Source organism: Thalassophryne amazonica, chromosome 4 (genome assembly GCF_902500255.1).
Source record: "Thalassophryne amazonica chromosome 4, fThaAma1.1, whole genome shotgun sequence".
In the NCBI taxonomy this organism is placed as follows: domain Eukaryota; kingdom Metazoa; phylum Chordata; class Actinopteri; order Batrachoidiformes; family Batrachoididae; genus Thalassophryne; species Thalassophryne amazonica.
In genome coordinates this window covers 73236725-73246436 of record NC_047106.1, presented here as the reverse complement: position 1 = coordinate 73246436, position 9712 = coordinate 73236725, and positions in this window count along the sequence as shown.

The window sequence follows — 9712 nt, the reverse complement described above, 5'->3', positions numbered from 1 at the left end:
CATTTTTGGGTTTCACATATACCATGCAATTAATCATGATTAATCACAGAAAGTCATTGAGTTAATGCGATTAAGATTTTTTTATGTTTGCCCACCCCTACCATAAACACATTCTAACAAACAGTTATATACCTAAAGTGTTTGTATTCAATCATGGCATTCATTTACTTCTGAAGTAGCACACTTTTGACATGTTTATTATTGTATGCATTTCTTTAACACATATAAAATCTTTTTTAAGATGAGATGTTTCACCGCAAAATCAACTAGGGTTGTGAAACTGTGGCTTTTTTTTTTTCTATTATATCATCCTTAACCAGTCAGCGTTTCTTCTTATGTACACATTTGTCCATTAATGTCAGTTTTGTCACTTTGAATCACTCACAAGGACCCAATGCAAAGAACCACAACAATGGTCAGTAAAAACTGGTTAATTTATAGCAGGCTCTAACTGGCAACATTACTTAAACAGCAGAGAAAGGGTCAGTTGCTAATACAAGCTAAGGTCAGGCACACAGGTGATCATTCCAACAGGCAACAGTCTTTCTCAGGGAGTAGCAGAAGAGTTAGCAAATCTACAAGCAGAAAGTCAATGTACAGAGTTCAATCATGACAACCAAATTAAAAAACAACAGTACTGCGCTCATAGAGTGCAAACCTCCTCCAACACTTGTTTCTAATTCCACAAATTTTACCTTGGAAGAAATTTTCAAGGTCAAAGTCCTGTTAGCAGTGGCTTTTCATAAGCTAAAACATAATACAAAATATTGATATTTTCAATGCTAAAGCTCCTTTCACACCAGGCCAACGTAGAATTGCATAATGCAGTGTACCAACTACACCGAGCTTATGCTGCCCCACACTGAGCTTATACAGCCCTATGTGGCAATACACTGAGGGATGCAAAGGGGTCTGCGAAATGGACGCAAAAAAAAATTCACCACACTGCTGCGCAGTGTTCTACGTAAGGCTACTCAACACTACACTTCTGTAACAACACTATGCTACTTTACCCCATGCCTACGCAATTGTACACTACCCTATGCCAGACCGGCAAAAAATCCTTTTAGGTTTTTTTTTTTTAGCAGTATATACTTGCATGCTAGGTTTTATTCATCCCACTGAACCTTGCTGGCAGTGAAGCTTCAAAATCACGGAAGAAGAAGAGACAGGCCAAGCTTCCCCCTGCACGCAACATTTTTTTCATGACACAGCCATTCCAGCGTACGCGATACGCGGCACAGTGCAACTCTACGGAGGCCCGGTGTGAAAGGGGCTTAAAATCAAATATCCACTCAACCCGCAATATGGATCTTACTTAGTCTATTCATTGAAAGTGCCGATGTGAGTGATTGGGGCACTTTTGATTCAGATATAATTTATATATATATTATATAATGTAATTTCAATTTATTTTCATTTATATAGTGTCAAATCACAACAGAGTTGCCTCAAAGCGCTTCACACAGGTAAGGTCTAACCTTACCAACCCCCAGAGCAACAGTGGTAAAGAAAAACTCCCTCTGAGGAAGAAACCTCAAGCAGACCAGACTCAAAGGGGTGACCCTCTGCTTGGGCCATGCTACAAACATAAATTACAGAACAATTCACAGAACAATTCATGGACAAATATACAAGAAATTCACAACAGGACTGTTGTTAAATAATGTTCAGAGTAGATACAATTAATAACCAGAAAAGTGCTAAACAGAAATAAAAGAAACATATACAACCGTGTGAAGTTCAGAGTGACGTCACAGCAACAAACAATCCGTCAGAAGCAAGTTGCCAGATCTGTGAAAATCCATTTTGTGTAATGTACACAAAATGGGCCTTTCACCTATGACCTTGAAAACTGAGGGCTGGAGCCTATCCCAGCAGTCATAGAGCGTGAGGCGGGGTACACCCAGGACAGGATGCCAGTCTGTCGCAGGGCCACAAACAGACAAACAAACACATCCACACACACACCTACAGACAATTTAAAGACTCCAATCCACCTAACCCACATGTCTTTGGATGTGGGAGGAAAGCGAAGCACCCTGAGGAAACCCACGCAAACACGGTGAGAACATGCAAACTCCACACAGAAAGGCCACGGGAATTGAACCCACGACCTTCTCGCTGTGAGGCAACAGTGCTAACCACTAATCCACCGTGCTGCCCCAGGATATGAATCTTCAGTAAAAATTTCATAACAATATATGAAAAATTGTGGGCTCAAGGCTGTTCACAAACAAACAAACAGGGGTGAAACATAACCTCCTCCAACTTCACTGTTGGAGGTAAACATGAGGAAAACACTGGTGATGCAATGCAAGAGCACAGGAACAAACTGAGACAAAGTGGGAATGAGGGAACGCTGTAAGTGTTGTGCTGCCTTTGTGTTTGCTCCCCTTCTGTTTCTGCAGGCGCCACGTCATGGAGCAGATTATCTTCACCTGTCCAGTACCTGTATAAATGCCCTGGTTCTTCTACTCCAAAATTCGTCAGAAACTCTGTATTCTCTTTCTGGTACCTGGAGCCTTGTCTAAGATTAATTGTAAGATTAATCTCTGTACTATTCTTGTGTTTTTGACTCCATTTTTGTGTACTTTGTCCCCAGCGTCACCATCCACCTGTCAGACCCATGGGAGACCACCTGTTTCCGGTTACCTGTCGTCACGCTGTTCTGGTACAGCCTATGCAAGAATAATATTAATACATGGAGAGTAATATCTGAAACAGAAAAGCTCAGGGAATGCCAAAATGTAACCCAGTGGTGTATTTAAAATGAATAAATAAATAAAAAACAATGTCAAATATTTCAGTACATTTTTATCATAAGGCCAGAAGAGGGGAAATAGAAATGTAGTGTTGGTGCATGTGTCCATACCTTTCTTTCTTTAATATTTATTTCATTCATTTAAAAGAAAAAACAAACAAACAGAAAAACAGAAACAAAGCACCACAACAATAGAATGAAAATGAGCAGAACGAAGAACAAGTCTTATGTATCTTATGTACCTGTATCAATCAAAATTGTACACATAATAACTTACAACATTTTATGAGATTTTCACCAAATTTGAAGTGGACACCCCAAAACGGTGTATCTCAAATACATTTGAAATAGAGCATAATCATGTTTCACCTAGAGCCTCTAAGGACCGCCTATTAGTGCACATGATAACAACATTCATGAGTTTTTTCCATCATATTTGAACTGGACAGCTCAAATGAATGTATCTGATATGAGTTTGAATTTATTAAGTATTGTGTTCAATTCAGTTTTATGGGCATATGCACTATTACACGTCATGTGTGTTGTGAACCCTCTTATGTTAAGTGGGCTTGAGTGTTGTGCTCTTTATCCAGTGTTCAGCAGTGCAGGAGTTTAGACTTGGTTTTTAGTAGTCAGAGGCACAAATGCTTTCTTGTGACAGACGCTATCAGTGCACCAGCTGTGTGCTCAGCCACACTGCATTTTTCATCCAAAAAGCCCAGCAAGCTGTATTATGAGTTAGAAGTGGGTGTAGTGTGTACACATGACAACAGCATGAGGAGGACACCACCATGACATTTGAGTTATGTCCTGTGCACTGGCAACATTTCCCCTTCACTCTTGGTGATATTCTTCGGTAGCAAATCACTCCTGCCACCTTTCTCCACCCACTCCACCCTGCCTGCACTCTCTTCTTCACCTCTCTACCACACTCTCCATTACTTTGAACAGTTGACCCCAAATATTTAAACTCATCTTCTTTCACCACTTCTACTCCTTGTAACTGCACTATTCCACTGGGCTCCCTCCCATTCACACACATGTACTCAGTCTTGCTTCCACTGACTTTCATTCCCCTTCTCTAGAAAGCATATCTCCACCTCTCCAGACTAGACTCAACTTGCTCTCTACTCTCACTACAGATCACAGTGTCATCTGCAAACATCATAGTCGATGGGGACTCCTGTCTGATCTCATCCGTCAACCTGTCCATAACCACTGCAAACAAGGAAGGACTCAGAGCTGATCCTTGGTGTAATCCCACCTCCACCTTGAATGAGTCTGTTATTCCGACTGCGCATCGCACCGCTGTCACACTATTCTTGTACATGTCCTGCACTATCCTAACATACTTCTCTGCCACTCCAGACTTCCTCATACAATACCACAGCTCTTCTCTTGGCACCCTGTCATAAGCTTTTTCTAAGTCCACAAACACACAATGTAACTCTTTCTGGCCTTCTCTGTACTTCTCCAACAGTATTCTCAGAGCAAACATTGCATCTGTAGTGCTCTTTCTCGGCATGAAACCATATTGCTGCTCACAGATCTTCACCAGTTTTCTAAGCCTAACTTCTACTACTCTTTCCCATAACTTCATGCTGTGGCTGATCAACTTTATGCCTCTGTAGTTACTGCAGCTCTGCACATCACCCTTGTTCTTGAAAATAGGAACCAGCACACTTTGTCTCCACTCCTCAGGCATCTTCTCACTTTCCAAGATTTTATTAAACAATCTGGTTAGAAACTCTACTGCCATCTCTCCTAGACATTTCCATGCCTCCACTGGAGTGTCATCTGGACCAACTGCCTTTCCACTTTTCATCCTCTTCATAGCAGCCCTCACTTCTTCCTTACTAATCTCTTGTACTTCCTGATTTACTCTCACCACATCATCCAGCCTTTTCTCTTGCTCATTTTCTTTATTCATCAGCTCTTCAAAGTATTCCCTCCACCTTCTCAGCACACACTCCTCACTTGTCAGCACATTACCATGTGTATCTTTTACCACCCTAACCTGCTGCACATCCTTTCCAGCTCTGTCCCTTTGTCTGGCCAATCGGTACAAGTCCTTTTCTCCTTCCTTACTACAACGATATGGAAATTCGATTCTTAGTCTGCATAGTTGGGTTGGCTTGTTTTACGCCGGATGCCCTTCCTGATGCAACCCTCCTCATTTATCCGGGCTGGGGACCGGCACTCAGAATGTACTGGCTGCACACCCCATGTGGCTGACTTTTTTATATATGTATATATATAGATAGATAGATAGATACAACCCCTGGCAAAAATTATGGGATCACCAGCATCGGAGGATGTTCATTCAGTTGTTTAATTTTGTAGAAAAAAAGCAGATCACAGACATGACACAAAACTAAAGTCATTTCAAGTGGCATTTCTGGCTTTAAGAAACACTATAAGAAATCAGGAAAAAAAATTGTGGCAGTCAGTAATGGTTACTTTTTTACACCAAGCAGAGGGGAAAAAAATATGGAATCACTCAATTCTGAGGAAAAATATGGAATCATGAAAAACAAAAGAACGCTCCAACACATCACTAGTATTTTGTTGCACCACCTCAGGCTTTTATAACAACTTGCAGTCTCTGAGGCATGGACTTAATGAGTGACAAACAGTATTCTTCATCAATCTGGCTCCAACTTTCTCTGATTGCTGTTGCCAGATCAGCTTTGCAGGTTGGAGCCTTGTCATGGACCATTTTCTTCAACTTCCACCAAAGATTTTCAACTGGATTAAGATCTATTTGCAGGCCATGACATTGACCCTATGTGTCTTTTTGCAAGGAATGTTTTCACAGTTTTTGCTCTATGGCAAGATGCATTATCATCTTGAAAAATGATTTCATCATCCCCAAACATCCTCTCAATTGATGGGATAAGAAAAGTGTCCAAAATATCAACGTAAACGTGTGCATTTATTGATGATGTAATGACAGCCATCTCCCCAGTGCCTTTACCTGACATGCAGCCCCATATCATCAATGACTGTGGAAATTTACATGTTCTCTTCAGGCAGTCATCTTTATAAATCTCATTGGAACGGCACCAAACAAACGTTCCAGCATCATCACCTTGCCCAATGCAGAGTCGAGATTCATCACTGAATATGACTTTCATCCAGTCATCCACAGTCCACGATTGCTTTTCCTTAGCCCATTGTAACCTTGTTTTTTTCTGTTTAGGTGTTAATGATGGCTATCGTTTAGCTTTTCTGTATGTAAATCCCATTTCCTTTAGGCGGTTTCTTACAGTTCGGTCACAGACGTTGACTCCAGTTTCCTCCCATTTGTTCCTCATTTGTTTTGTTGTGCATTTTCGATTTTTGAGACATATTGCTTTAGGTTTTCTTGACGCTTTGATGTCTTCCTTGGTCTACCAGTATGTTTGCCTTTAACAACCTTCCCATGTTGTTTGTATTTGGTCCAGAGTTTAGACACAGCTGACTGTGAACAACCAACATCTTTTGCAACATTGTGTGATGATTTACCCTCTTTTAAGAGTTTGATAATCCTCTCCTTTGTTTCAATTGACATCTCTTGTGTTGGAGCCATGATTCATGTCAGTCCACTTGGTGTACTTTTTAGATGCAGACTAACGAGCAGATCTGATTTGATGCAGGTGTTAGTTTTGGGGATGAAAATTTACAGGGTGATTCCATAATTTATTCCTCAGAATTGAGTGAGTCCATATTTTTTTCCCTTTGCTTGGTCAAAAAAGTAACCGTTACTGACTGCCACAATTTTTTTTCTTGATTTCTTATAGTGTTTCTTAAAGCCAGAAAGTTGCCATTTGAAATGACTTTAGTTTTGTGTCATGCCTGTGATCTGCTTTTTTTTTTTTTTTAGAAAATTAAACAACTGATTGAACATCCTCCGAGGCCGGTGATTCCATAATTATTGCCAGGGGTTGTTGTATATAAAACACCACATAAAAATATTCACAATAATAAATACAATCATTAATTGTTTTACCAGTATGTTAATTTTAATTACCTTTTGCTTGAAATATATTAAATAGGCAAAACTAACCAGCTTTTCCACTAATCCGATGCACAAACATTAACCATATTTTAACCACTTTATCCAAGTTATATGATCATTTGATATGGAAAGTAAGAAGGTGGTGGTATTTATTGTTTTTGAGTTATCACCCTAACAAGCTGAATAATTTTATTTCATTAATAGGTTTATCTCAGAATTTTCCCCTTAAAGAATTTTTCTTTTCACCCTGGACACTCGCACACATACGACAACAACAGACATCCGCCGTACATTTATCAAAGTCGTTAGTAATAATGCAGATTCTTAAAGAGCCAGTGTTACAGTCTTTCCTTATAAACAGCTGTTTGTCCGTCACACTGAGTTAGTCAATTTCACACTAAAACCCCACAATGCACAATATCCATAGGGTCCCTGACCCCTAGACCAGGCAGAATCTTAATTCTTCCTTTTTAATTCTCTCTTTTATTTTCAACACCATAAAATCACACAATTATATTTACAGCAATTACAGATGATAATATTTTTGTTAGATTATAAAGTTTAATAGTTTGCCTTTTTAAATGTAATTCCTGTACAACACACACTCAGAGATAATGAAATTTTGCCTTTATTATATTTTAAAACCATATATTTACACCTAGCGGGGCAGATTCTAAGTCTTCCTCCCCAATTTAGGAGGCTCTAACCTCAAAGGGACTGAAATCCCTGACTTCACGGCCCCAGGCCACGGTGGGATATTTTGCCTAATATCCTCAGGATCCCTTTTTATACCAGTATTTTTCTCTTCTCAAAATAGGAAAATACGATATACGCATATAAACCCTCCGATTTACGCCATAAACCCTGTGGTCCCAGACTGCTGTGGAACTTCGAAACAGAACTCAGTTTTTCTATTCTACAAGTATACCGCCTACTGCGGTGTGGTCCTAGACCACAGTGGAACTTATAAAATAAGAACTCAGTACTCCTTTTTATCACTCTTTTATCGTTAAATTCCTTAAACTTCTCTTAATTTGTCTCCCCACTTATTCTATTTTAACGCCATGACATTTGCCTAACTTTCAGACATCAGTTTTTTTTTTTTTTTTTGAATGTCCAAAATGCATGATTTTATTTAAAAGGCTTGTGCTTGCCTTTTACAGATAGGGTCCTTTTGATGTCTGGAAGGACTCAATGTCTTTTCCCGTGGCTGAATTGCCGTCGTCAATACTGTCCGTATTGATCCGTCAGAGGTCTCCTCACGAACTGGGAAAAAGACAAAATTTCATTAAATAATGTTTCAAATTAGTTTTCATTAGCTGCTTTTAATCACGTCGGGGTCACCAATTGTTGTGATTTGGGGGACTCCTGTGACCTTACCTTGCCCCGTAACCTTATCTTGCGCATCCATTTGATTAAAAGAAGGATTTGACCAGTTATTTAAAATTACACACAATTGCCCTGGTAGATAGAGCTCTCCACGGAGATTTATTAAACAGAATTTAAATATAACAGAATGAGTAGGGTGAGTTTACCATACACAAAGCTTTGCAGGTCTGTTCAGCAGTCTGTCCCTGAAGTAGCCTTAGCAGGTCATCAGCGAAAGATTATCAGCCGAAGAGACTGAAACTGTCTTTCCCAGGACCCCATTTTTATACACATCTGACTCCTATGCTAATGTAATGATTTATGCTAAGCTTGGGTGCTGTACTTATTTGGCCACTTCTCCCTCTACTCTGGTATAGGGCCGACCCACAGGCACAGTGCAGTCTTCTTACTTCCTCTTTTTCCTGAAATGACACCTGTGCCTAGACTGATGAGGAATTGTTTGGGAAAAAAAAAACTGCTAACTGAAGGTCTGTCAGCAAGTCTTATCACCACGGTTACACCACACGAGATATTTTGACATTTCAAGGTTGCACATCATTCTGACAAACAAGTCTAATCATACCCACGTAACGAGTTTAATCTCCTTGTCTTGCTGACAGAGGTCCTGTACTGAGTGACATCCTGTTGCATGTTGCATGATGCATGTTTCTCAACATATCTTACTGGGCCTCAGCAAAAGGTCACCCGCGTAAAAGGTCACATCAAGTTTACAGCACCTTGAAAATGATTATATGAGTAAAACATTTTAAAACAGCATATCAAGAAAATAAACCAATAGTTTTAGCAGAAGCAAATATAATCATAAACATAACGTGCCTTCAGTTTGGCGTTCACAAGACACAGTTCAAAAGTATACAGGCATACAATTCAAAAGTATTTGAACATATAGATATCATGTTGTTAACCTTAGCTATTGATTACATGATTAATAAACACTGATAAATGTCAATTACTATGCGCATATAAGTAATATATCCGTCATTGGACATCATTTACGAGTACATCACCCATACAAGCCACTTAAATATGATACTAGTTCCCTAAAACTATCACACAGCTGTGTCGTCAGCGCTCTGCACAAGTGGAGCAGTGCGCTCACTCTAATTCAATTAATCATCAGTATTGTTGAACACTTTGATGAAAAAGTCATGACCAATAAAGTAGGAAATATTGCAGTCACAATATGATAAATGTATGATTTTATAATTGTATTTCTGTAGTTAGCAAAGGTTATTGAACAAACGCATTGCAAAGTGTATTTAAGATGTATTAGCAGTTCAAATAAGTATAAAATATAAAGGTGGTGTAGCCCTCTGATGTAGCCCCTGATGATGAACAATTTTCATTTTATATACTGTTTCCATTAATTTGCATCATTGGAACTCTCCTGTTCTTGACATTTTACTTCATTCACAGGCCACGAATCAGTATTTGAAGAAATGCAGTGAAATCTGGGAAGCTCTAAAAGAATAGTTTATGCATGTATTCATAAACCATGAATCATAATTTATAAAATAATGTTTTTATGATTTTTTTTTTTAAGAAATTACTTTTGGGGA